The sequence below is a fragment of the Saccopteryx bilineata genome, chromosome 5 (genome assembly GCF_036850765.1).
Source record: "Saccopteryx bilineata isolate mSacBil1 chromosome 5, mSacBil1_pri_phased_curated, whole genome shotgun sequence".
Taxonomy (NCBI): Eukaryota; Metazoa; Chordata; class Mammalia; order Chiroptera; family Emballonuridae; genus Saccopteryx; species Saccopteryx bilineata.
The window spans coordinates 11,622,110-11,647,531 of record NC_089494.1 but is presented as its reverse complement, the minus strand read 5'-3'; positions in this window follow the sequence as shown (position 1 = coordinate 11,647,531).

Sequence of the window (25,422 nt, the reverse complement as noted above, 5' to 3'; positions counted from 1 at the left end):
ATTGAATGAAATATCAGAATTTTAAACCAAGACAGGTAGTTGCTTGTTTTCTGAGCCTGCATTACCCAGGAATGAGAACAGTCCTTTTCTACAGCCTGACTCCGGGTCCCTGGCTGCCACCAAGGGCTGGTTTAGGAGGGGTGACAATGGTGAACAAACAGATTGGGCGCAGAGCTTTACTTCCACCCATTGTTTTGATTGTGGAACTTTTATCAACCTTTCTCCTCTTGGCTCCAATTCTGGGAGGATATGGTGCGAAGGATATTCATGATGTGCCTTTGTCCTTCCTGCAGGCTCCAGTGTGGTCCGGCAAGCCCTGAGGAAGAGCAGCATCCTCAGCCCACCTGTTAGCAACTTGTCGGTGGGTGAGCAGTGTGAGGTGGGGAGCCTTATTCTTGGGGCTTTCTCTAGGGAGGTGCCCATCATAGGGACACGAGACCAGATGGAGTTTGATCAATTTGGGGCCACTTTTGCCTTTTTTTCTTTTTATACATCTTTTCTCCAAGTCAGCAACATATCACAGGATAATTTCTAAAACCTCATAGACAGACAACAGAATGGTGATTACCAGAGGGAAAGGGGTGGGGGGTGGGGGAGGTAGGCGAGAATAAAGGGGGGAGAAATTGTGATGATATAAGACTTGACTTGGGGTGATGTGCACACAATTCAATATACAGATGATTTATTACAGAACTGTACACCTGAACCTATATAATTTTATTGACCAGTGTCACCCCAATAAATTCAATTTTAAAAAGGAAAATAGATTCAAAGCTAAAAGATCATATTTTTAAAATTCAATGTCATATTGTTTTCAGAAAAAATTAAATTTTTAAATTCTCAGTAATTGATTGTTATTAGCTGAGATATAGTATTCTTTAAAGAGATGAGACAGTCAAATACTATCTTTCAAGCCACATCCATTTTCATTTTTCCACTGATACTTTTTCAGATGTTTCTCTAACCAAGTCCTTCAGGTGTAAGGACATTCAAGGTTTTTTTTAAAAAAAACCATAAAATGCAAATGTTATCCTGGGAGGTTAAGAAAAGCTAATGTCAACCATTAACTTTAAAATCAACAATTAACAGCTCAATCCAAATGAGTTTATAATGTTTTCTTTAATAATGAATAAACCAGCGGTAGTTACATTTTCTGAGTTACCAGTACTGGAATTTGGGGTCACATGGAAGGGACTAAAAGGTGAATGCCAATTATTTTAAGACCAATGTTTAATACATTCCATTATAGCCCTATTTACTGGGTATTCTTTCAGCACTAATTAGGGGGTTTGAATGAAAACGTTTATTTTCCTGACTTTGTCTTATGAAATGCAGTTCAGGAACAAAGGAGTCAGTAGTCTCAGGGTTGTAGTAAAGACGGATCCTTCCAGGGGCATTGGCTTACCTCTGACCTAGAGGAGCACAGTCTACCTAATTCTACCCCACAGACCCCACCCCAACTTTTGGTTGGTTGTTCTGACAGACTCCGCAATATATACTACGAATTCCCAGCTCTATTGCCAAAGTGAATTTTCATGGTGATAAAAATGTATTAGGAAGACTAGATATTGTTTCAGATTCTAGTGAAAATAACAAGAAGAAACCTTGAACTCTTCTAGGGCAGGAAATGGTGTGAATCACCTTCTTCATCTAGATCCCTACACAGCTCTTGAGAGAGACTCAAGAACAATGTCTTGGCAGTTACAGTGCTGGGTCCTCGGGGAGAAGTGTCTTGCGGTAGAGAATCTTAATGGAGATGAGAAGTTTAACAAGTCTCTTGCTTGAGATGGTGGTGGTGGTGGTGGTAGTATCGACCGGTTTCAGACATCATAGGTTTTCTGGTGAACAGAACTTCTAAAGAGATGAGTGGAGAGTTGGGTGAGTACATGGAAAAACCAAGGATGAAGGAATACAGAAAATAGACCTTTTTATTTTTTTCCAGTTTGACTCATGCACAATTTCTTTTACACATTTAACAGGAGTTCAAAATGGGGAATCTGTATGACTTCATTTAAATGAAGCCCCCCTCAAATTAACAGCAGATAACAAAGTATATATACTGCTCACGAAAACTGGGGGATATTTTATTGCCTCATATTTATTTTGAAATATCTCCTAATTTTTTTCTGAGCAGTTTACGATAGAGTTTGCCTTAAACATATTTGACAAAGAAAATGGGCAAGAATCTGTTGCATGATTCTTACATCTCTTCATTTGCCTCAAGAGGGGATGGCAAGAGAGCACACTTCGGAACTGTTTTTGGAAAGAGGATGGTGGCAACCTATCTGTTCCAAGCCTAGTGACGGATGACCACATTATGACTCTTCTGAGACAGGGGAATAGGGGTAGCTGCCCAAGGGTGGCTCTGCTTGAACTCCACAGTTCTGGAATAAGGATGCCTATGTGTCTCTCTTACGTATCCTATATGGAAAAGAACCAAGTTGGAACATTCAAGTCCTTCCAACAAGGCCAACTAGATGGTTGGGGATCCCAGCAGAAGAAAGAAATAACTCCATGTTCCTGGATGCTTGCAAAGCTTTACAATCTATTATCATAATTAGAGATGCATCTGTCTAGGTCAAGGGGACCGTAGGAGTGGGGACCTCTGCACATCCAAAAAAATCTTGAGGCGAAAAATTTACCTGAAGCATTTGTGTTCAACCCAGAAAACTGGAGGCCCGTTAAGAAAAAACCAAGTTCAAGTAACTTTTCCTCTGTCTCCCTAATGGCTTTGACTGGAAACACACAGTCCTGGTGAGCTGCTGGAGGAAGAGGAAGGATGCTCTATGAAAAAGTAGAAGGGAATCGGGGTGTCAGAAAGCCCGCCTTTGTTGCCCAGATCCCTTTGCAGAGATTTCCAGCCAGAAACAGGTCCAAGCTGGAAAGGGAAAAGATGTGATATTTGACTTCCTAACAAATTACAGTCTTGATTAATATCTTGAACAGGACATTTCATTTTCTAAATTGAGACGGTGTGATATCAAGTGACTATAGGATCAAAAGTGAGTAGCAAATTCATAGACCTCTTAGAGTTTTCATTTAGAGCAAGATGAGATTATTTCCAGTGATTAAATTTTTAATATACAACCGAGAAACTAACTAACTAAGGTAGATAAATAAGGTAAAATTGTATTTTATTTAATGACATCATGAGCTCTGGTTGGTGGCAATGACATTTAATGTTATTATAATAAATCCCATATCTCACCTTGTTCTTATGACCTGTGCCCCTTCACCTATTTCTCAAGGTGCGCTGACACATCACCGCTCTTTGGTATACTAGAGAAGCCAAGCGTGGTGTGGGTGTTGTAGTAATATAAGGTTATAGTAATTAAATATATAGAAATATAAAAATATGGAAGATATATAAAAGTAATTAAAATGATATTAAAAATAATTATTAAAATTAAATAAAGTTATGCCATTTAGATAAGAATTAATATAGTGGCTTAGTGCCATAACTCTGTAATGTGATAAACAGACTCTGACTTACAAGCAGAGCCCAGTTAGTATGTGTGTGAAGTTATACATAGATAAGAAGTGGCTTGGTGTTATTTGCATTAACTTTGTGAGTTAATGTAAATGAGAACATCTTAAAACGTGGTTTAATGTAAACATTTCAGTAGATTGACACAGAGGGGAATCCCTGCGAGGAACTCCCAAAAAGGTGGTTTGAGGTGATAATCCTGTACATTGACACCTGTTAGAAGGCATTGGCCAGAAAAGGTACTAAAGCTGAGGGCCCCCCTGCTGCAGTAGTCGCCCAGACTCCAATGTTGATATGGATTGTCTCCACGCCGCTCTGAGCTCTGACCAAAGACAGCCGGGAGGAGCACGCTGATGGGGCCCCCTTAAGCTGTACCCAGGCACGCCAAAAGGATTTGTGAGTAATAAATTGCCTGTGTGATTATTGCAACTAATTTTTGTGTCAGTCATGTTTTTCCTCTGGTGACACCAGTAGCATCCTCATAGCCGCCTCAAGAGTAGTCTCGAAGAGGCTGCCAGCCCTGCTGATAAGCAGGAGTGTCCCGCTGTGCGGGGAAGTCGAATCGGGATGCTTGATCGAAGTAGAGCTTGGGCCGAACTGGGACAGTGGGTTTCTGATTTCAGGTGTGAATAGGGGATGAACGGTCAAGCTTGGCAAATAAGAACAGTCTCCTCCATCCCCTCTCTCTCATGTACACCACAGCCTCCTGTCAAAGGCAGGGCGACTTTAGCATCTAAGACCTGGCAGGGACAGACATCAGGTAAACCACCAGTAATGAGTGTGAGCTAAGACCCCTGCAGCAGACAAGGGCGACCCTCTGGCTCCTAAAGGATTTAATTACATTCCCACTGTCCAGGGAAGGAGGTTGGATTTGCTTCCCAGGCATCGCATCTTCTGCATTTGGATGACTTGCCCCTCCTACACAGCCATTGCCCAGTGCTGCCTGCAGTCCTAGAAACTGTTTCCTAGGAAGCCAGCATGGCTGCCTTCAGGCCAAAGGCCAATCGGTGTGCTGTGTTTACATTTCCCCCTTTCATAGTCTGGCTGTCTGAGGCCCTTCTGAAAACAGCGCGGTGTCCTCAGGGGAAAGCGCTCAAGGTCAGTGCTGTCAACCCTGCTCCTTAGTTCCTGAGTGACTGATGTCAAGGACGCTGCCTTTCTGCTCCTGCTCAGAACAAAATTCCCACCTGACTCCCTCTCTGTCGTGTCTGGGGTGCAAGGCTGATTCTTTAATGATCTCAGTCATGACCTCCTGCCCCTTCTGAGAGAAATCTGCCCTCAGAAGTGAGCATTTTATAAATGAGCAGAGTGCCTGCGATGTTTCCTTTCAACAGCGTTCTGAGTTGTGAATGTTGTCAGTCAGACCATCGTAAGATGGACCCAGTGCCACGGCATTTAGGAGGTCCTCGGTCCAGGGCTTTGGGAAATCACCTGGATGCTCGTGTGTTGTCAGACTTGACAAAACCAATAGGAAAGAAGTGTACAGTTTAAAACTAGTCCTTAAAGCATAACTGTATGGATGGTCTCATGCTCAACTATACCCTGTTTCTACAGCACCTGGACAATAATTAGTATATGAGTATGAATTAATATTTGAAATCACATTTATGGAGACTGTAAAGTAAGTACCCTCAAGTTGTCAAGATTCCAGATGTGTGCACACACACCCAAACTATGACAGTACGGGTTTAGCTAAAAGGGGGACAAGCTATAAGATAAATTAGGTTTGAGGACCTAATATATTACATGGTGACTATACTTGATAATATTGTATTTTAGAATTGAAATTTGCTAAGAGAAGGAAGCATATATTCTCACCATAAAATGAAGGAGAAAGATAAATGATATGTGAGGTGATAGACATATCAATTAATTAGATGGGAAGAATTTTTTCATAATATACATGTCAGCAATTAAAAAGACAAGAAGTAACAACTGCTGGTGAAGATATGGAGAAAGGGAATCCTTTTCCATGGTTGGTGGAAATATAAATTAGTACAGCCATGACAGAAAACAGTATAGAGTTTCCTCAAAAAATTGGAACTAAAACTGTTATATGATCCAGTGATCCCACTGCTGGGACCATATCTTAAAGAAAATAAAACAGGATAGCCGAGAGTTATCTGCATCCCACATTCACTTCAGCATATTCACAACAGTCAAGGTACAGAAGCAGCCTCAGGGTCTGTCAGGAGACGAATGGATAAAAAAGATGTGGTATATACAGAATGAAATATTATTCAACCATAGAAAGAAGGAAATCCTGCCATTCATTTTTATTTTATTTATTTTTTTAGTGAGAGAGAGAGAGAGAGAGGACCAGACAGATAGGAAGGGAGAGAGATGAGAAGCATCAACTCATAGTTGTGGCACCTTAGTTGTTCATTGACTGCTTCTCATATGTGCCTTTACCGAGGGACTCAGTGACCCCTTGCTCAAGCCAGTGAGTCCTCTCAAGCTGGTGATCCTGGGCTCAAGCCAGATGAGCCTGTGCTCAAGCCTGTGACCTTGGGGTTTTGAACCTGGGTTCTTAGCATCCCAGGCCGATGCTCTATCCATTGCACAACCACCTGGTCAGGCAGAAATCCTGCCATTTATGGCACTTAAGAACATGAGAGGCATTATGTTAAGTAAAATAAACCAATTAGAGGAAGAAATGATGTATGATCTCACATATATGGAGAATCTAAGAAAAGTTAAACTCATAGAAACAGAGGGAAAAATAGGGGGGAAGAGGAAATGGCAGAGGTGGTAAAAGGGTACAAATATTAACATAAAATTAATAAGTTTTGAAGCTCTAATGTACAGCATGTTGACTATAGTTAATAATACTGTACTACATACTTGAAATTTACTAAAAAAGCAGATTTTAAGCATTCTCACCAAATAAAAAAATTAGGTGTGTGAGATGATGGATGTGCTCATGAACTTGATTGTAGTGATTATCTCATAATACACCATATTTCCTCATGTGTAAAATATACCTTTTTTTGGAAAATTTGGAGTCTAAAAACTGAGTGCATTTTATACACTGGCTGTAGATATATTTACTTGTATTTTCCGCTTTTTCACACTTGTTTTTGCACTCATTGTTGAAGACAGTGATTCGTCATCAGACACTCATGAGGACAAGCTAATGGATGGGAGTTTTGACAGTGATGAGTAGTTGTATGAATTTTATGATGAATAAAACTTGAGTTCAATAACTTTATGTAATACATTTTTTTTTCAAATTTCAGGCCCCCAAAATAAGATGTGTCTTATACATGGGGCAATACAGTATATACAATATTATATACAGTTTTATTTGTCAATTATTACATTACAAAGCTGGAAAGCTAAAATACAATAAAATAAAATTTTTCAAATGAATTTAAGCATAAGGAGTATGAATAGTTATGTATCATACAACTATTTTTTTTAACATTCATCTTATTATATTGATAGCTTTGGTGATCTAATAGATATCAAAATGACTTAAAGCTTTAAAAATAAAATATTCTCTAAGTGACTGTTGGTCAAATAAGTTTGTAAAAGTTGTGTTGATTTTGCTCACTTTTATTGTTAAAAATGGCCGCTGCCCATGTGATGATGCTGTCAGATGATACAGCTAATTACCTTCCTGCCTAGAAGGGGCTTGGTTATGCTAATGTGTGCTGGAGGACAGGTCTGTGTGGCCCAAGTAGTTTTTAAAAAGTTTGTGAAGAAGAAGGAAGGAGGAGCTAGGAGACCACAATGTTGCAGAAGAGGAGAGGCCGCCAAGATGGCGGAGTGCTGAAGGAGAAGCCAGTTTATACAGAGTTTGTGCAGAGAGAAGCAGATGGGGAACGAGGTGAATAAGGCTGGTGGGGCCTTTGTTTCTAGAAAACCGGAAGAAAGTCAGTGGCTTTGGGAACTCTGAACGGAAAGGGAAGTGTTTTCCTGCTGTGTGTATTTACTTGCATGCGGTGCGAGGCTAGAATAAAAGATGGCTCACCAGTTTTGGCTCCGCTGTTTCATTACTATCTAGCCAACTCAAATGCAAACCTGCACATGTCTGGCAGCTGAAATGGCCATGACTGGTCGTACAGCAACTAATCTCATCATTCGAAGAAACAGAATATGAGGTGTCTGAGACACTTGAATAACAGACATGTCACTAATTCTGAACATCCTAATTCTTAAGTACATTAAACACCAGTTTTTGCTTGGCAGAAACAGGCGACAATGACATTCTAAAGGGTGAAATCAGGTCTATACTCACACCCTCACACCCTGCGTGCGTGGGGAGGGAGGCTCAGCCACCCCTTGCTGGAGTTTGTCTCGTGGAGCTTCTAGCAGAAGACACTGCAGGACAGACGTGCCTCCCCGCTGCCGCCGTGACTGCAGCGGTTCTTAAGCAAAGCAACCGTTTTCACACAAGCGATTACAAATTTAGACATTCTTTAGTTCCAAGGTTCAAAATGAGTATTTTACAATTTTTCACTCTGGTGGCATAACATTTCCAAGGAAATCCATAAAAAAGAAAAAGAAACCCTTCTGGATGGAAAGCTAGACAAGAGAGGCCGTGGACAAGCGAGGTGACTTCTGGCAGCCATGGCTTGACCAATTATAATTAGCATAAAGGTAATACACAAGGAATCCTGTCCATGCCCCTCCTAGACAATATGGATACATGGCAGCACCAAAGAATTTGGGACTCCGAGTGTATTCTTTATCACTCTAGCTAAATCTTAAATTATTCGAATCTCTCAAATGTCAAATGAGGCATATCTAATTTGTAATCATGTCTGTCATCCCCTCAACATCATCAAAGTTTGAATTTTCCTATAAAAATGTTCCTATTATCCTTCTGATCAAATCAGCTCCATGTGTCTTATAGAACTCGCGAGTCCATCCACACACCAGGATCTGACTTGGTGTTCCTTCCCACAACAGCTGCGTAACTGTTTTTCTGTTTGTTTTTTTAAATAAAAGCCCCCAAAGTTTAACAGCCGAAGAAGCTGAAAAAGTTTTGCTTGTAATAGTACTTTTAAAAATGGTTATTTATTTATTTTTAATTTAAAAATCCTCCTGTGATTCTGCATGACTAGTTAGGGAGACACACGGGTGGAGAGTCCGAGGCTGACCTATTTCACCCACAAAGGAAAGAAGAGTGTAAACAAACACGTTTGATCTGTACCCCTCCCTACTCCCCCAGAGCTTGGCAGAAGGAAGACGAAGGTTGCATCCCGCATCCCTGGCTCTCCCTGGAGTCCCCACCCAAACCCAGCCATCAAAGCAGAAGAGTCACATGCTCCAAGAGATAGAACTGAGATAAGAGAAAGGCTCTTCAGATATTTGTTTTTCAAATCTCCTGAGAGCCAGTTGGATTTGGATCCTGAAAGGAGAGCTCAATTTGTACTTTTGATTTTCCCCAGTTTTATGTTTTTAAAAAATGTCCTTTCACCACCTCCACGGGCAGAAGGCAAGAGGCTTGCTCTGTTTCCCAAATGACCTATTCATATCAAGTCAGTTACACCCATTTAAGTCTCCACCCCCCCCCTCCCCAGACCCCACTTTTGGCTAGACCCAGGGAGCCCTGCTATGGAGCTGGAAACTGCTACAGTGACTTGTGCTTTCTTACAGAGACTGCAAGCCCTCAGTGCCACAAGGCACCCTTTATTATTATTATTATTATTATTATTATTATTACTAAAGAACAAAATGCATGTAAGTTGTTAAAAACAAATCATTTGCCATTAGAAAGAGTTATATGACGGGAAAAGAGAAGAACACATTGCTGTAATTACCAGTACATTAAGCAGGGAATAACAGCTGCGTGAACTTGGAGTCGGTAGAGTAACAGCCACAGAGCCAGCTTCCCCATATGGTCAAGGGAGGAGGTGGGGCTTCTAGCGGCTTGAGGGCTGGAGGGGTGAGGAGGGGGCACACTGGACACCCATTCAAGTGAGAAACTCAGGCCAAGAAATGTCTGGCTTCCCAATCCAAACTCGGTCTCCTCTGCGCCTCAGTGGGAAAATCCCCCTCGTCTCCATAACAAAACCCTCTGAAAGCAATGTTGTTTTTTCCTAAAGAGAGCAAAATGTGCGCGTTTTCAGACTTTTTTGGCTACACAGCACCTAACAGAAAAGATGACCTCAGAAAGACTGAATCACTTCCTCCACTTTCCTGGGGTGGGGCTGTTATTACCCAGAATGATTGATATCACTTCATAAGCACTCTATTTGATCTAGCGTTTGCCTTCTTCCCCAAATAGAAGTAGGGTCTGGCCCACAGAGCTGGGTCCCCAACACAAGGCCTGGGTCTCAATCTGTCACCGGGAAAAGTACTGCTGCTTTCTAACTGGCATTCCCTTCAGAATTTGGCAAATTCGGTACAAGCAGACTGGCATGATGGTAACCTTTCATTATCAATGCAAATCCTAACAGGAAAGCATTCCATTCTTCTTACACTGTATGTCATAAATTAAACACAATAAATTTGATTGTGAAACCTTCTTGGAAGACATTCCTGAATAGATGAGGCAGAAAATGCTTGCATTATTCTAAACAGAGCTTAAATTTGATAGTCGCTGGAAGGGCTGGCTATAAGAGATCTAGCTATTTACAGGGGGAAATACCAAATTGGCTACATCATTTGCAAGGAGATGTTTTTGTACGTAACCATGTTGAAAACCATTCAAGTCTCAACTATATGAAGGTCATTATCACAGAGGATGGTGGCCAGCTGTTCTTCGTTGCCACTGAAACAGAATGAGAAATAATGGCATTAAAGTGGAAATAGAGGAATTCAAGCTTCCTGAAAATTTGAGTGAGTTAACAGGAGAGGGAACCATGCCAGGGAATTATATAATAGATGCCTTTTATTTGCTGTCGCTTTATTTTATTTTTTATGAAAAGAGGCAGTTTTAAGAAAGTTCAGGTACAACGATTTCCATCAGTAAAAAATAATGAATTTGATAGTTTTACAGAATTTCTCCTACTAAAAAAAACATCTGAAAAATCTTGAAGAACTACGACTATGGGAACTTAAGCTATACATGTGAGGGTAACTAATCCAGTCATACGATAGTGCTGTGGAATCTCATAAAATGAGAGAGCGTTACTAAAGGATTTTTGTCAGAAATGGTGCATTTCACACCATAGATTGAGAGAGGGATGTTCTAAGAAGGAATATAATAATTTTCCAATAAATTAATACTTGGTCAAATTAGAAAATATCTAAATTTAAAAATAAAATAAAAACAATATTCTACTCAAATTAGGCGTGCTATTATTTCTTTTTCTTTTAGGACATTTTATAGAGAAGAGGAAGAGAGAGAGAGAGAGAGAAAGGAGGAGGAGCAGGAAGCATCAACTCCCATATGTGCCTTGACCAGGCAAGCCCAGGGTTTCAAACCTGTGACCTCAGTGGTCCAGGTTCATGCTTTATTCACTGCGCCCTTACAGTTCAGGCAGTTCACTATTATTTCTTAGACAATGATTAGATAAATAGACAGACAGATGTTAAAACATCAATCTTGTTGGGAACTGGAGTGTCCATATTTGATTTGTGGGCTCTCTGCTTAGGCATTTGTAACTCTATTCAAACAAGTACTGAAACACTAACTCGTAGGACTTTCTTAAGAAACCAATGAACAGATCAGCTATGGGAAGGACACTCATTCCAATCCCTCACACTGGGGAATCCATCACTGCCAGACTGCTGAGTGCCCCAGACATCCCCACCCCCTTTCATCTGTTCCATTCAACTCAAATGACACTTCCTACTAGATCTTATTCCAGATCCCCTCTGAGGCAGCTACCACTTACAATCAGTCCTTTACCAAGGGCCACAGTCAGGGTTGGACATCTCAGTAAACACAGAATCAGAACTGTAGGGTTACTGAATTTCATTCACCTTGTAGCTTTTGTTTTCAGATAATATATAAAATTTTAAAAAGAATTCACTTTTTTTGTGGCTCCTCTTACAGCTAGCATTTGTCTGTGTCATCTCTGCTTTCTAGGGACAAAATATCATTTGTAGATGCCTTTAAACTTAAATTTTTTTTTCTAAGCAGGATGTAGAGATAAAACAATAAAAACAATGAAAGAGTGTCACTGTAAGCATTTCTTGACCTAAGTTTCTCAGGCATTTGGGCCATGCGCTGTAACCATCTGCATAGGTTAAGTAGAATTAGAATTTATTACCAAGTTACATAACTAGTTATTTACTTCAGGAAATATTTAGTGACTTGGTTCAAGCTCCAAATTGCATGAGCATTCAAAAGTTTACCATTTCTCTCTAGAGCTACAGAGAAATGATTATTTTCTTATTTATTTTATAAACCATTTTCAAAGGTTATTTTAAATTAACTGCTCAGTATTTTTTTGCTATAAATCATTTTTTGTTCCTACAGTAGAGTCAAATTCTGAAGAAGACAGTTTATCGCTAAGAACACAGATTCTGGACTTGAACAGGCTTGAATCCCAACTTTGCCCCTGACAAGCTGTGCACCCTCTGGGCAAGCCATCTGCCCTCTCTGAGCCTCTATTTCTTTCCCTGTGAAAATGGGATTTCATAACACCCTCCCCTTAGATGATTATATTTGAAAAGTGCTCAGAACCTTGCCTGGAACCGATTGCCCACAGCTCTGGGCAATGAGCAGAGGGGAGAAACAGAGAAAGAGACGCAGACCAGCACAAGACGGCCAGGCAGTCAAAAATAACTACCTGCTTCCCAGTGAGAAAAATCTCTCATGCTCTTTGATATTTATCTTTAGCACCAAAGATAAACTTAAAAAGATAATAAAATTTGTGTCAATCCTCATTTTATTTTGAAACAAAGGTGAATCTTTTACCTGGAAACTTGAAACACTATGTAAAGTAGACCAGGATTACCAGTCGCTGGGACAGTAAGATGCCATACTATGAATTTTCCACATGATCTTGCTTACCATGTGACCTTCCTGAACAGAGGGGCAGTCAATAGATGGAAAGGAAGAGGTTAGGTGGAAGGTATGCTCAGTCCATCTTAGCTGGTTGGTACTAAGTTCCAGAAAACAGGCAGCTAAAGTGAGGAGCCTTCCTTCTCCATGTCCCACATTCACTGTCCTCTTCACAGATGCAGAAGCTGCCTCCATCCTCCCAAACCTTTTCAGATCAATTATAAGTATGGCTTCATTCACTCCTGTCTTTACTTACTAATTGATCTGATATTCACTGAGAACCTACTGTGCGTCTACATCTCTGCCAGACAGCGGCATGGGACACAGGCCACAGGGTGTGCGGAAGCACCTGGTTCAAAGGCTGAGTAAGATGCTATCCTTTTCCTTGAGGAACCATGATCTAGTGCAGGGGTCCCCAAATTATGGCCCGCAGGCCGCATGTGGTCCCCTGAGGCCATTTATCCGACCCCCGCCGCACTTCCGGAAGGGGCACCTCTTTCATTGGTGGTCAGTGAGAGAAGCATAGTTCCCATTGAAATACTGGTCAGTTTGTTGATTTAATTTACTTGTTCTTTATTTTAAATATTGTATTTGTTCCCATTTTGTCTTTTACTTTAAAATAAGACATGTGCAGTGTGCATAGGGATTTGTTCATAGTTTTTTTTATAGTCCGGCCCTCCAATGGTCTGAGGGACAGTGAACTGGCCCCCTGTGTAAAAAGTTTGGGGACCCCTGATCTAGTGAGATGCTTCAATCATGCAAAGCAAGCAAAGACCATGTGATGCATGACCAAATGAAAGAGCTCAGGAGAGAAGAAAGTGTCGAGCTCCACTTAGGAAAAGCCCGGAAGATCTCTCAAATGAGAAGAGGCTTGGTTTAAGGACTGCAAGGAAAGTAGGAGTGAACCAGGTGAAGAAAGGGAGAAGAGGGGATGAGGGCCCAGGGCAGGCAGAGGACATGTCACGTGCAAGGCACCAAGGCAAGCAGCACTCAGTGCGCTCAGAGCAGGCCTACTAATGCTCATGGCTGGGATGCAGGGCCCTTTGGGCAGCGGGGGGGGGGGGGGGGGTTGCAAACGTAGTAAGGACACAGGTGTATTCAAAAGGTCACACATGACAGTACAGTGAGGCCACTTTGAAGCAAGGGAGGAAGAGTCTAAGGGTGCTGACAGCCTCAAGGCATTGGAATGAAGACGTGACATTTTCCTTCCGGACCAGCTTCCAGGACTTCTGCAAGACAGAGGGCAAGATATGCCCTTCGATGTGACCCACGTTCCACCCAGACATCTTGAAAGAGACAGTTCTGAATCTTAATAAGGAAGGCTATTAGCTCACAGTCAGCCTCAGTTTCACCGATGTATAGTATTTGCTTATTATACGTTACCTATGTCAAAAAAGTAATATTTGATGCTAATGACTTATATTATTAATTTGTATCAAATAGCCTGTACTTCAATTCAGAAAAATATTCCTATTCACCTCAGATCCTGCAAATAGAGAAGTACCAGAGTGACCCTAGCCTCCATGAGAAGTCCCAGAGGGTTGCCCATGAGGTGAGGCTTGTGAAAAACAATGTGACAACTCAAGAAGGGATTTTTATAGCTGAATTTTAGGTCAGGAAGAGAAACCAATTTTAACTTAGAGTGGCCAAGACCGGAAGAGGCAATAACAGCTCATGGTGATGCGTATGGGACAGACCACATGGAGACACCTCGCTCAGCCTACGAGCTCATTCTCCAGGGAAAATCGTCACACATCTCCAAAGGCAAGCTTTAAGCAAGAGCAGAGTCTGTAGTAAACACGCTGATATTTGACCCTTTTCAGCTACACAACAGAGCTGTACAATGTGGATCTGCATTAGCCCCACAACGCCACATCTGAGAGTACTGAACCACTTCAGGGTTTCACGGCTGTGCTCTTGGATGGAAACGGGGCAATGATCAGAGTGTTTCCTTTCCTTCTCCCAGGTCTCAGGGAGCAGCACGCGTCTCCTCTCCAAAGAGCCAAGTTGGAATCCGAGTCAGTCAGTACGCACACAACGTGGTAGACCTCTGAGCTGCCGCGCCGCACCGTGGGCTCATGAACAAGGGACAAGCAAAGCAACAACAATGAAAAAGATGGTGTGCTCCATCTGGAAGCATTGTTCATGACACTCAGCTACCAAGCAGGTGAAGCATGTTAACCCCAGACTCCACCGTGGATAAAATCTGCCCTAGTCTTCCAGCCTTTGTGAACAACCCTGGAAGAGAAATTCCTAGGACCCATGACTGGGGGTGGGAGGGGGTGTGTGTAAATTAAAGGAGAATAACACCTGTCCCTGCAGCTGGCCAACAGGCCTGGCTTTCATGTACAGTGTGCTGGGAACCGGAGGCGGCTCAGGTTACCCGGGGGCCCCGAGCCTGCAGAGGAGCCTGCAGACAGGAATTCTAGGACCAGAAGATGTGAGGCTTGGGCTGGGGCCAAAAACAATGGTGAAAGGTCCAGAATGAAAAGCTGTGTCAGGACAAAGGCACTCAATCACAGAACAATGCACAACTTGGCCGTTTGAAGAAATGAACCCCAAACCGAAGCCACAACTGGATTAACAACTGGTTGATCCCTTCTACCTTCTAACGCTCGCTGGCCAGCGGCTACTTGCTGAAAGCCCCGGAGTGGAGCTCAGCCGCCAGCAGCTTGGTGTCTTCATTCAGGGCTGGTTTTGGCCGGTTTCAGGAAAGCAGCTTGCAAGATTTATGCCCCTTTGCCTTCCATCCATGTTTTTTTCCATTAAAAGGGAGAATTTAGAGCAAAGTTACCAACGTAACTCCAACCCAGTGCTGGAGAAGTCCTCGCTGACTTGCAAAATAACTGTGGCTTCAGCAGAATCATGTGCCCAATAGTAACAGAGGTGAAACCCATAAAAATTGTGTGCACATATTTTTTAAAAACAAGAGGAAAGACCTTGGAATTAGGTCCGCACTGGATCGCATGGTTGGTTTTGCACCGTGGAACACAGCTAAGTTTCAATAATGGGGACACACAGACTCAAAGGAGAGGGATTTCCAAAGTAAAGCTTAGAAGAATCCATATATACACTTAATTTTACATATTTAATGTATTCAGTAGATTCTATATATTTATAATTTATCAATATAGTACATATATTTAATTATATATGTATATACAATTTTTTATCTAATGTACAGATTGCAGAGAAGTTATCAAGGTTATACAAAGAAATATAGAAGGCTGACAAGTTAAAGGCGATAATAGCTTTCGTAGTCCTAGATCACATGCCCTGAATGTCCATAGAATGACAGGGCGTGAAGCCCGTGTGGTGTGACTCCTGAAGGCCAGGAAGGAGCCATCACTTTCTGCCTGCACCCTGATGCCCAGAATTCCTATCATGGGAGGCAGAGACAGTCAGAACCTGTATACAATGGATCTGCATTGACCTTGGAGAAGTACCAGCGAAATGAAATTCATGATGAGCCCTAAATGACTGAAGACTGCCTGAAACAGTGAGAGGCAGAGGAAGATTAAGAATGCCTCCATAATAACCAATTTGTACTTCTTCATCCCTTTCCTCTTTCCATCCATGCCCCCGAACCCCATCCTACAAGTCAACCTCAAAACATCCCCTGTATCTCTGAGTCCGTTTCCGTTCTGCTTGCTTGTTTATTGTCATTTTAGATTCAGTTGTTGATAGATAGATATTTATTGTCATTTTATTGTTAGTGTTTTTGAACTTTCATGGGAAGATAGAGTACCGTGTGGGGAATATAGTTGATAATATCAAAATAACTACATATGGTGTCAGATGCATGCAAGATTTATAGGGATGGGCACTTAGGAAGTTATGTAATTTCTAATCACTGGGCTATATACCTAAAACTAATAGAATAATGTATGTCAACTGTAATTGAAAAATACAAAAATGGTTTAAAAAGAATAGTGCCTCTGCCCTTTGAAAGAGTGTAGCTGTAGAGAGCCGCCACGGAGTGGGGGAGTCAGTGAAACAGGAAGTGCAGCTGGGACGCCAGTGGCGTGATTTTCCTCTTTGCGTTTGGCCGTATATACGGGCTCTGACTGTAACCGATGGAATTGATTGGGTCAACAGGATGGGGACTGGGCAGGAGGCCTGTGCCCAAGGAGGAAGCAAGTGCCTCAGGTATCCAGGCCCAAATATGGAGGCAGTGAATTTAAACACGGGGGTTGGGGCGACGTTTATTCATGAAAAACTTTAATGCCTATACTGTCTATTAACATTTGCTATTGTAAACAGATATAAACAAAATTTCATTGTTAGTTTGAAGAAATGACTGCACTTTATTAAAATGTTTGCTTAACATACTACTTAAAGCATTAATAATAGGAAACTCATTCATTAAAATACATTATCAGAACCTTAACCCAAAGTAGTATTTGTTTTTCTCCAATGACACTCTCTTCCTTGTGTAACACTGGGGAAAATTTAAACTGTTTTTAATACCTAAACATAAATTTTTCTATAGACTCATGTCTATCTATCTATCAATCATCTATCTATCTATCTATCTATCTATTTCTCTCTCACACACTCACATTCTACAGAAGAGGACACAAATTAGATTTATGCCCTTTTTTGCTTCTATAAGCACACTCCACCTCCATTATCATAAGAAATAATTAGAGCAGGAGTCCCCAAACTTTTTACACAGGGGGTCAGTTCACTGTCCCTCAGATCGTTGGAGGGCCGGACTATAAAAAAAAAACTATGAACAAATCCCTATGTACACTGCACATATCTTATTTTAAAGTAAAAAACAAAATGGGAACAAATACAATATTTAAAATAAAGAACAAGTAAATTAAATCAACAAACTGATCAGTATTTCAATGGGAACTATGGGCCTGCTTTTGGCTAATGAGATGGTCAATGTCCAGTTCCATATTTGTCATTGCTAGCCGTAACAAGTGATATGATGTGCTTCCAGAGCTGTGACGCGTGCGTCTCACATTACCGGAAGTAGTACTGTACCTGACGTCGCGCTTTGCAGCGCTGCCACATACAGTACTCCAGGAGCACAGGATGCAGATGCTGACCACCTCTGAAAGAGGTGCCTCCTCTCACTGACCACCAATGAAAGAGGTGGCCCTTCTGGAAGTGCAGCAGGGGCCGGATAAATGGCCTCAGGGGGCCACATGCGGCCCGCGGGCCGTAGTTTGGGGACCCCTGAATTAGAGCCTACCCATTACTCTGCTTTGCTGAATATACTGAAGAAAACACTCCATTATATGGGTGCTGATGACTAAATGAGATGTTGACCTGCTTAGGCATTTGCATTGTGTTTGAAAATGCACCATTTTAAGACTTTCTGTGTTGAATTATGAATCTGCATTTGACATTCATCATATCACTTGCTCTATGCTCTGTCTGGTGGCGAGAGCAATGGGGTCAAATAGCAATTAAAGCATGGACACATATCAAGGATTCTTAGCACTTTATAATATTACTTATTTTCAGTAAGTCTATAATCAAGTATTAATTTGCTCACAGAAAGACAATACTTTGGCTAGAAAGGAAAAATGATACAGAATTCACAACTTCTTTAAGGCTATTGGCTACATTATAAAGTTATACATTTTTTAGTTGACATTCAGATTCTGTGATATTCATGAACACTGAGAATTCATTTGACACTTGAAAATTAATACCTATTTCAAATGTTGCCCTACTGCAGAGAAACCCTGTCACAAATCCAACATTACGTTGGTAATAATCAGCTTAAAGTACTGAACATAACTCTTCTAGGTCTGAGAACGTATAAATAAAATTATATCTTTTAAAGGCAAAAGACAGGCAGAAAACATAAATCTCATTTAGTCACTAGCTTAGAATGTCTTTACTTAGGAGCATAAGTCAGCTCCAATAAGTTCTTGAAGGTAAAAGATTGTAAATTAGACCATTACTCTTAGTAGCAATTTTCTTATCTGTCATATGACGTAAGCTGCTTATCCAAAGTAAATCCAGTTTATAGGAAGACCCAAGATGACTGTGTACTTTTCAGAATGCCGCTCGCAGACTAGTTTTATTTATTGAGTCCTATCTCTCCCCTCTGCATGTAGGAAAGTATTAGCTCAGCCTTTCTCAGACACAAAGAGTAGCAGTCTACTTGACTCAGAAAACTGTAACTAAAGACAGCAGGCTTCAGAGTATGGGGAAGGAGCAAAAGTAATGTCAACTGTTTTATATTGTTTTTTCCTCTATAAAAATGTAGTTCTCCTTCTTGTAAAATAAGTCTGAATTTTTAAAATACTGTATTGTAATCAGACAGACCATGGTGTATAAATATTTGAAGGATTAAATACCTCAACTGACCAGGTGAAATCCGGGGTACAAAGATGAATAAGACAGTGTCCCTGGAGGGGAGGCAGACCTACCTATATAACTATATTCTGAAACAGACATTTTAAACAATTTTTGAATTTGTATACAAAATCCTCTGAGAACACAGAAGAGCGATTCTTCTCTTGTGAAGTGAGAGTATCTTTAGGAGAAAGTGATACTTGATCTGCTTCTTAAAGACCAATTAAATTTCAAGAAAAAGGACATAGCAACTAGTTCCGTCCTGAGAAGAGTGTGCGGCCTGTGACATTCACCTACAGCAGGGAAGCCCCAGATAATCAGAACGGAAAGGGGGCTTTGCTGCCACCATCTTTCACAGGCTACTTGGGATCTCAACAAAAACAGAAATGCTAACACGAACTTATACCTGTGGTAAAAGAAGAGGAGTGAGGTGTAGTGGCCTGTGGTCTCTGCCCCTTCCCACCGCCATCACCAAGTGCAAGGCCAAGTGCAAGGCCGAGCTGACTCACCCACCAGATGGACCTGAAGGCAGGTGAACAAACAAGCAACACAGCCCGCACGCCACTCTCTACTGGAAGCGCTTTTACCAAGCTCGCTGATGATAGTCTTGACACTGAATGTTCCCTTCCCCCCAAAAGTAACCCTGTTTATCCCCTTGGTTGTAATTGATTCCTTCCTTATGGAAAGAGCTTCCCTGGTGTTCCTAGGACCACCATTGTTCTCTTTCAACCATTTTAAAAAACATTTATTTATTCACTTTAAAGAGGGGAGAGAGAGAGAGAGAGAGAGAGAGAGAGAGAGAGATGGGGAAGGAGCAGGAAGCATCAACTCCCATATGTTCCTTGACCAGGCAAGCCCAGGGTTTTGAACCGGTGACCTCAGCGTTCCATGTCGACATTTTACCCATTGCTCCACCACGGGTCAGGCACTTTCAACCATTTTTAAAACTCCTGCAGGCACTGTCTTAGGTACTCTATTTGTTCTACGCACTCCCTCTGAGCCATCCTGGTGACTGCCCTGGCTTCAGCTCACCCTGTATGCTAATGAACTCCAGATCTACATCTCAAGGCCTGATCTCTTTCCTTAGTTCCTGACCTATCTCCTGCTCACCGTGCAGCATCGTCCACTCTACTTAACCTTATCCTACCCATAATGAAGCAATCAGCAGAGCCTGATTTTTACTCCTCTTAACTGTTTTCTAAACCAATATACCTTGATCTGTTGATTAATAAAATGCCTGGTTAGGCCCACGTGGCTGCTCCCAAGAATGTTGGCGAGAGCTCCTCAACCCTCCATGTACCCCGGCCTTTTCTTCCTGTTCTCTCCTTCCCACTGCAGGCAGAATGGTTTATCCGGATACAGTGCGTTCACATCCTCACTTGAAAGAGACTTCCAACTGCTTATTGTGTAATGTCTACAGTGCTTGTGTCGGTTTATAATTACCTTCACTATCTGGGGGTTCCTCGCCCCTGCTAGCTTCACCCTAGTCAGCACTCTCCCTTTATACGCTGGGTAATCACTATATTGAATATCTTTACTTTTATATCATGTGTGGTCATTATTTTTTTGCCTGTAATCAACCTATTCATTCACTTACCCCATTAGTAGAATTGAAGCAGCAAGTGGGTTTAAGAGCCTACTCTTTCAATATGTGTAATGATTAAAACAAAAAAAAAAAAGAAAGAAAAAGAAAGAAAAAAAAAGGATGCAGGCAGAGTCAAGAAAATATTTTTAAAAATATTTTATATGTGGTGACAGATGGGAACAAGATTTTGATGGTGAGTTTGCAATAGAGTATACAGATATTGACTTATAATGTTGTACACCTGAAATTTACATAATGTTATTAACCAAGTTTACCTCAACTTTAAAAAAAAATGAACAAATTGAAAGAGAAGATTACCTTTGAAAGCTAAAGAGAAACATTTAGTGGAGCTAGAGATTCTGTTGATGCATAAAAACAAGGAATAATTTCAGAGGTCAGATTGCAAAGCAGAAGAGAAGGGATGGACCTGGAAAACAGGTGGAAGTAATGAGCCTTAGATGAAAAAAATATAGATACAAAAAACAAAACAGAACATGGAGCAAGAAGGGAGTAAAATAAATTAATCGCTATGGGACTGTTATAGGAGAGCAAGTACAGGTGGGAGGTAGAAGGGGCCTGGGTCAGGTTTTGTCTGGATTGCACGCTGGATTGTCTGATCTGGGATGGAGAAGTTCAATGCACTGTTGGGTAAGTCTCAGATTTATTTAAGTCAATAAGATCAAGGAGCTAAGTAAGCTGGTGGGCTAAGCATGCAAGGAGAGCAGACAGAAGAAATTAGACACAGAACTGGGCAGAGAGAAGGAGGAAAATCAGGGCAGCCCACTAGTATAGAGAGAACTCCAAGACACGGACATAACTCACAGTTTCAAACACAGCAGTCGTGCCAAAGAAGCTAGACTCCAAGAAAAGGTGCCTTGGCTTTAGAAAAGTGAAGGTCACTTTGGGTTTTAGTAAGAGCCCTTTCCGAGAAATAGGGCAAGTAGGAGCCAGAGTACAGTGAGCTGAGCTGTAAATAAGACCTGAGAAAATGACACAGTAGGACAACGAGATTGGACTGTCTTAGGGATTCTGTGTGTGGGCGAGAAGCACAAGAACATGAAACCCACGAGTCTTTGCGAGAAGTCGAGCTATCCGCAGGCTGTACTGGGGAGGGGGCCTTCCAGGGAAGGACCCAGGAAAAGCACAGGCGTGAGGCAAGCTGGTTTGCTTAGAAAACACAAGAAGTTTAACGTCGCTTCTTGGCCTTTTGGCTGAGATCAAGGGTAGAAGTTCAGCATCTAGCCCTATCAACGCATTGAAGGGTATGATAGGTCTGGGTAGAACAAAAGTTATGAGGTGGGACCCAGGAATCAGTTCAGAAGAACTTTTCAGTCCCTAGTGAAGAAGAGGCAGTTCATCCCGAGGTAACAAGGAGCTGGTGACAGATTTTTGTCATCCTTGCTGGGATTTACACTAGCAGAATGTGGAGTGAGAAAAGGCTGGAGGCAAGGTGGGTGGGTCAGGAAGGAAGATTTCTAAGTACTAGGGGAGGGAGAGGACAGTATAAATTTATAGCGGAAATGGGATAGAGTAAGAATCATCAGGAATTGGTGATTAAGTGGCTGTGGGGAATGAGGCACGGAAGAAGTAGAAATGAAGGAAAAAGCCATTGTTTCTGGTTTCATTGATTAAGCGGGAGGGTGATATCACCAATTATGGAAGTAAACAGAAAGGGAGGTTGCGTTTGGAGAAAAAAAATTATGATTGCAGTTTGGAACATTTTGTATCTGAGATTTCTCTGAATGTTTCCAAAGAAAAAAATGCAGGCAAGTTCCTGGACCTAATGTTCCTGGCGCATGGGACACATCATGGAAACTTAGAGCCCGAGTTCATGCAGCGTTGGGGATCATGGACCTAATGTGCCTGGCGCATGGGACACATCATGGGAACTTAGAGCCCGAGTTCATGCAGCGTTGGGGATCATGGGAAGTCAGAGCTGAAAGTCACTGCATTGAGGAGCTGTCCCAGAGAGAAAGGATGGCGATTCTCAATTACCCTTCGCACACTTCATGGTATGGAGTTCAAATTATCCTTCTATAGGACAGCGTGGTAATTAAGTCTCCAAGGGGGATTGGGAGTGAATTAAATCAACTATAGGTTGGAATAATATGAAGGCTGAGAATCAATAGATTTGATGGATCCGTAAAATTTCTCTTTCTCTTTTTCCTATGGGTTGCAGCTCACAAGGGTGTAGGAATTGAATTGGTGGACCTGAACCCAGAGCCTTTGGAAACCACAGAAAAACCGAGAATTAAGCAGTGGTTTGGGGAGGTAGCCAGTAGAAAAAAAAGCAAAGCCGCCTAAAGCCTAAAATTAAAATCTACCTGCCACAATATGGCCCAGGCAAAGGAGGTCATTCTGACCCTTGCAATTTCACATGGCCCGCTCATGGTGCTCTGTGACCCTAATATTCATGTTAACCTGATGGCAAACTGCACACTCATTTTGGGAATGGATGACTGGTGTCATAAATTGGCTTTTACACCATCTCTCTCTTTCCCTCTGGCCTTGACCCCTGTAGATTGAATTGCTTCCAGGTCATCGAGAACCCTAGAGTGAATCTCCAGACAGGATATGATTTACTGGAACGCAGGTATTGTGCAAGAAAGCAATCTCTTCTCCATTTTAACCATAACTCAAGGCAATTTCTCATGTATTTTTTTTCCAGGCACCCCTCTCTCTACAACCCCAAATAGCATTTCCAGTGGGGATTTCAGAGTCGCTAAATTGCAGCCAAAGAGTAATTTTTCATTTAGAAGGATGGGAATCCCTGAAAGGTTTGGGGTTATGGAGGACTAAAGAACAAGCAAGGATCGTGCGGCTAACGTTACGAATTTCCCCGGGAAATATTTCAGGTCACTGAACAGAATGGAATTCATTCCAGGTTTAAGCTCTTTGCCTCATGCTTTTATTATCTTTGCAATTAAAAATGTATATATAATAGGAAAATAAATAGCAACCAGGACATTGTCAGAATATGTTAGCAAGTTGATGAAGCCAAGTTCATCTATGCTTTTACCTTTTACCTGCTTTAGAGTAAAAGTTAACTTATGTATTCAAAGAACATAATTACATTTTATATGAAACGTGATGATATGAAATTTTACAAACTTAAAGCACAGTAACCGTAATTCTGGCAAGGGCCAAAATTTATCATTACCAAACACTTTCCACTCTAACCTCATTTCCTCTTGGTTGAAATTTGTACACATGCTTTTCCTCTAAGGGGCAGGGGTTTCTCTGCTCAGAGGTGAGGTGACTTTCTAAAAAGATAATTTGAAGTCTTCTGAGCCACTTTTTAGTCATGAGCACAAAAAAAGCATTAACCCCTACTGAACTTCTAAAATGTCAAAATTCTTGAACTTTAAACACAAAGACCTATGGAATAACAATTAATTTATTTCTCAGGTAAAAATTTACATGTTTTAAGATCAACTGACATTCACATTAGAATATCAGATAGAGTCATGATAACTCAGTTATTTTGAACAGTTTATAGAGATTGACATCCTTAGCAGAAAAGACATCTGTATGAAACATATTCAATTAGATCACAATTTGATAAATGTAAGAATACAAATACTAAATCAGACTGGGATCTTTGCTGAGTTATTTTATATGTGTGCATAGTTTTACATGTCAAATTGTTTTTATGAATCTTATCTTGAAATCAGATGTCCCACCTCACTTCTCTTCTGCATCCTGCTGCCCAGAAGTGACTATGACATTTCTTAAAGGAGCTTATTCTAGAATCTATCTGCACAATTCTAAATAAACTTTACCCGTGACACCTTGATTTATAATTCTTAGGCATCATCGATGAACTTTCTATTGGAAAAACAAGAAGCATGCCTACATCGCTTTCTCCCATGGAGTTAGATCAGACTTCGATTACGCTCATTCATGCTAAGTATGATTCACTTTGTTTTTCTGCAGTTAATAATTGTGTCTTTTTCATTTGCTGTCATGAGTGTCTGTCATTAGCATTAATGTTTTCCAAGCTCTTCACATAAGTTAACTCTTGAATGCTCTGTCACATGGTCAAACACTCCAGGGAGCCAACAACGGACAGAATTCTTTCTGCTGTTGTTTGTTCCTTACCGCTTTTTCCTCGAGTCCTTTGTCCTTACCGAATCTAGAAGGTGGGTTCTATACTGGCTCCTCAGTTACTGTCCTGCAAGCTCATTTATTCTGGATCCTCCCAGGTCAGGTGTCTTTCTTTTTCATACATCTCTGTTTTTGGTGGAAAACAGCCTCTACTGCAACGCTCACATGGAGTGGGTCCACAGACCGCTGCTGATCCACAGACTAGCGTCATTTGTAATGAGATAAGAACAGAAATCGATGGTAAGCATTTAAGTGTTTATAATAGCTCAGTATTTCTACTCTGCCCACGCATCTGAACCAGGTGTAGGCCGGTTCAGGGATCACTGAACTAGTACGGTGAGGCACAGAACAGGCAAGGACAAGAGGGTCACATCACATGGGGTACTATATATTTTCAGGTTAGTCAGTAGTAATCCAAACGTGTATAAAAATATAAAAAAGTGAGCATTCATTCATGTTGAGTAACTTTACGATAATTTAAATAAACTCTTCTAACTCTAGTGTATACTTTAAATAAAGGTGGTATAATTTGTATTATTTCTTGTCAACCCTAAAACACTAATGACAAAATAAGCTCTACCAGACTTTTGTTGAGAAGAAGCCATAGACTCGCTGAATGCGACAGTTGAGAGGGAAGGGATTCCAAAGGAACGGAGACCAAAGCGTCCATGCTGATTTACTTACAGGTATGTGTGGAGGTGGGTCTTTTAAAATAATAACTGATGGTGATCCATGAGAGTGCATCCGCCTCTCAATTTAATCATCTCTACCTTCACTTTTAATGACAAACGTACCGATTTTGTACTTCTTTTCTCTGTATGTTGTTTGTTCAGCTTATATTTATTAAAATGTAATTTAATGTCTGTTAAATCAGAACAACAGTTTGGTCTACATCTCATTTTTTCTAGTCATCCATTTCAGCTGTATTTCACAAAGGAAGGCTGCATGTGAAGCACAGCTGGGGCAACTCTGGGGGAAAGGAGAGGACGCAGGGGTCTCCTGGGAGGA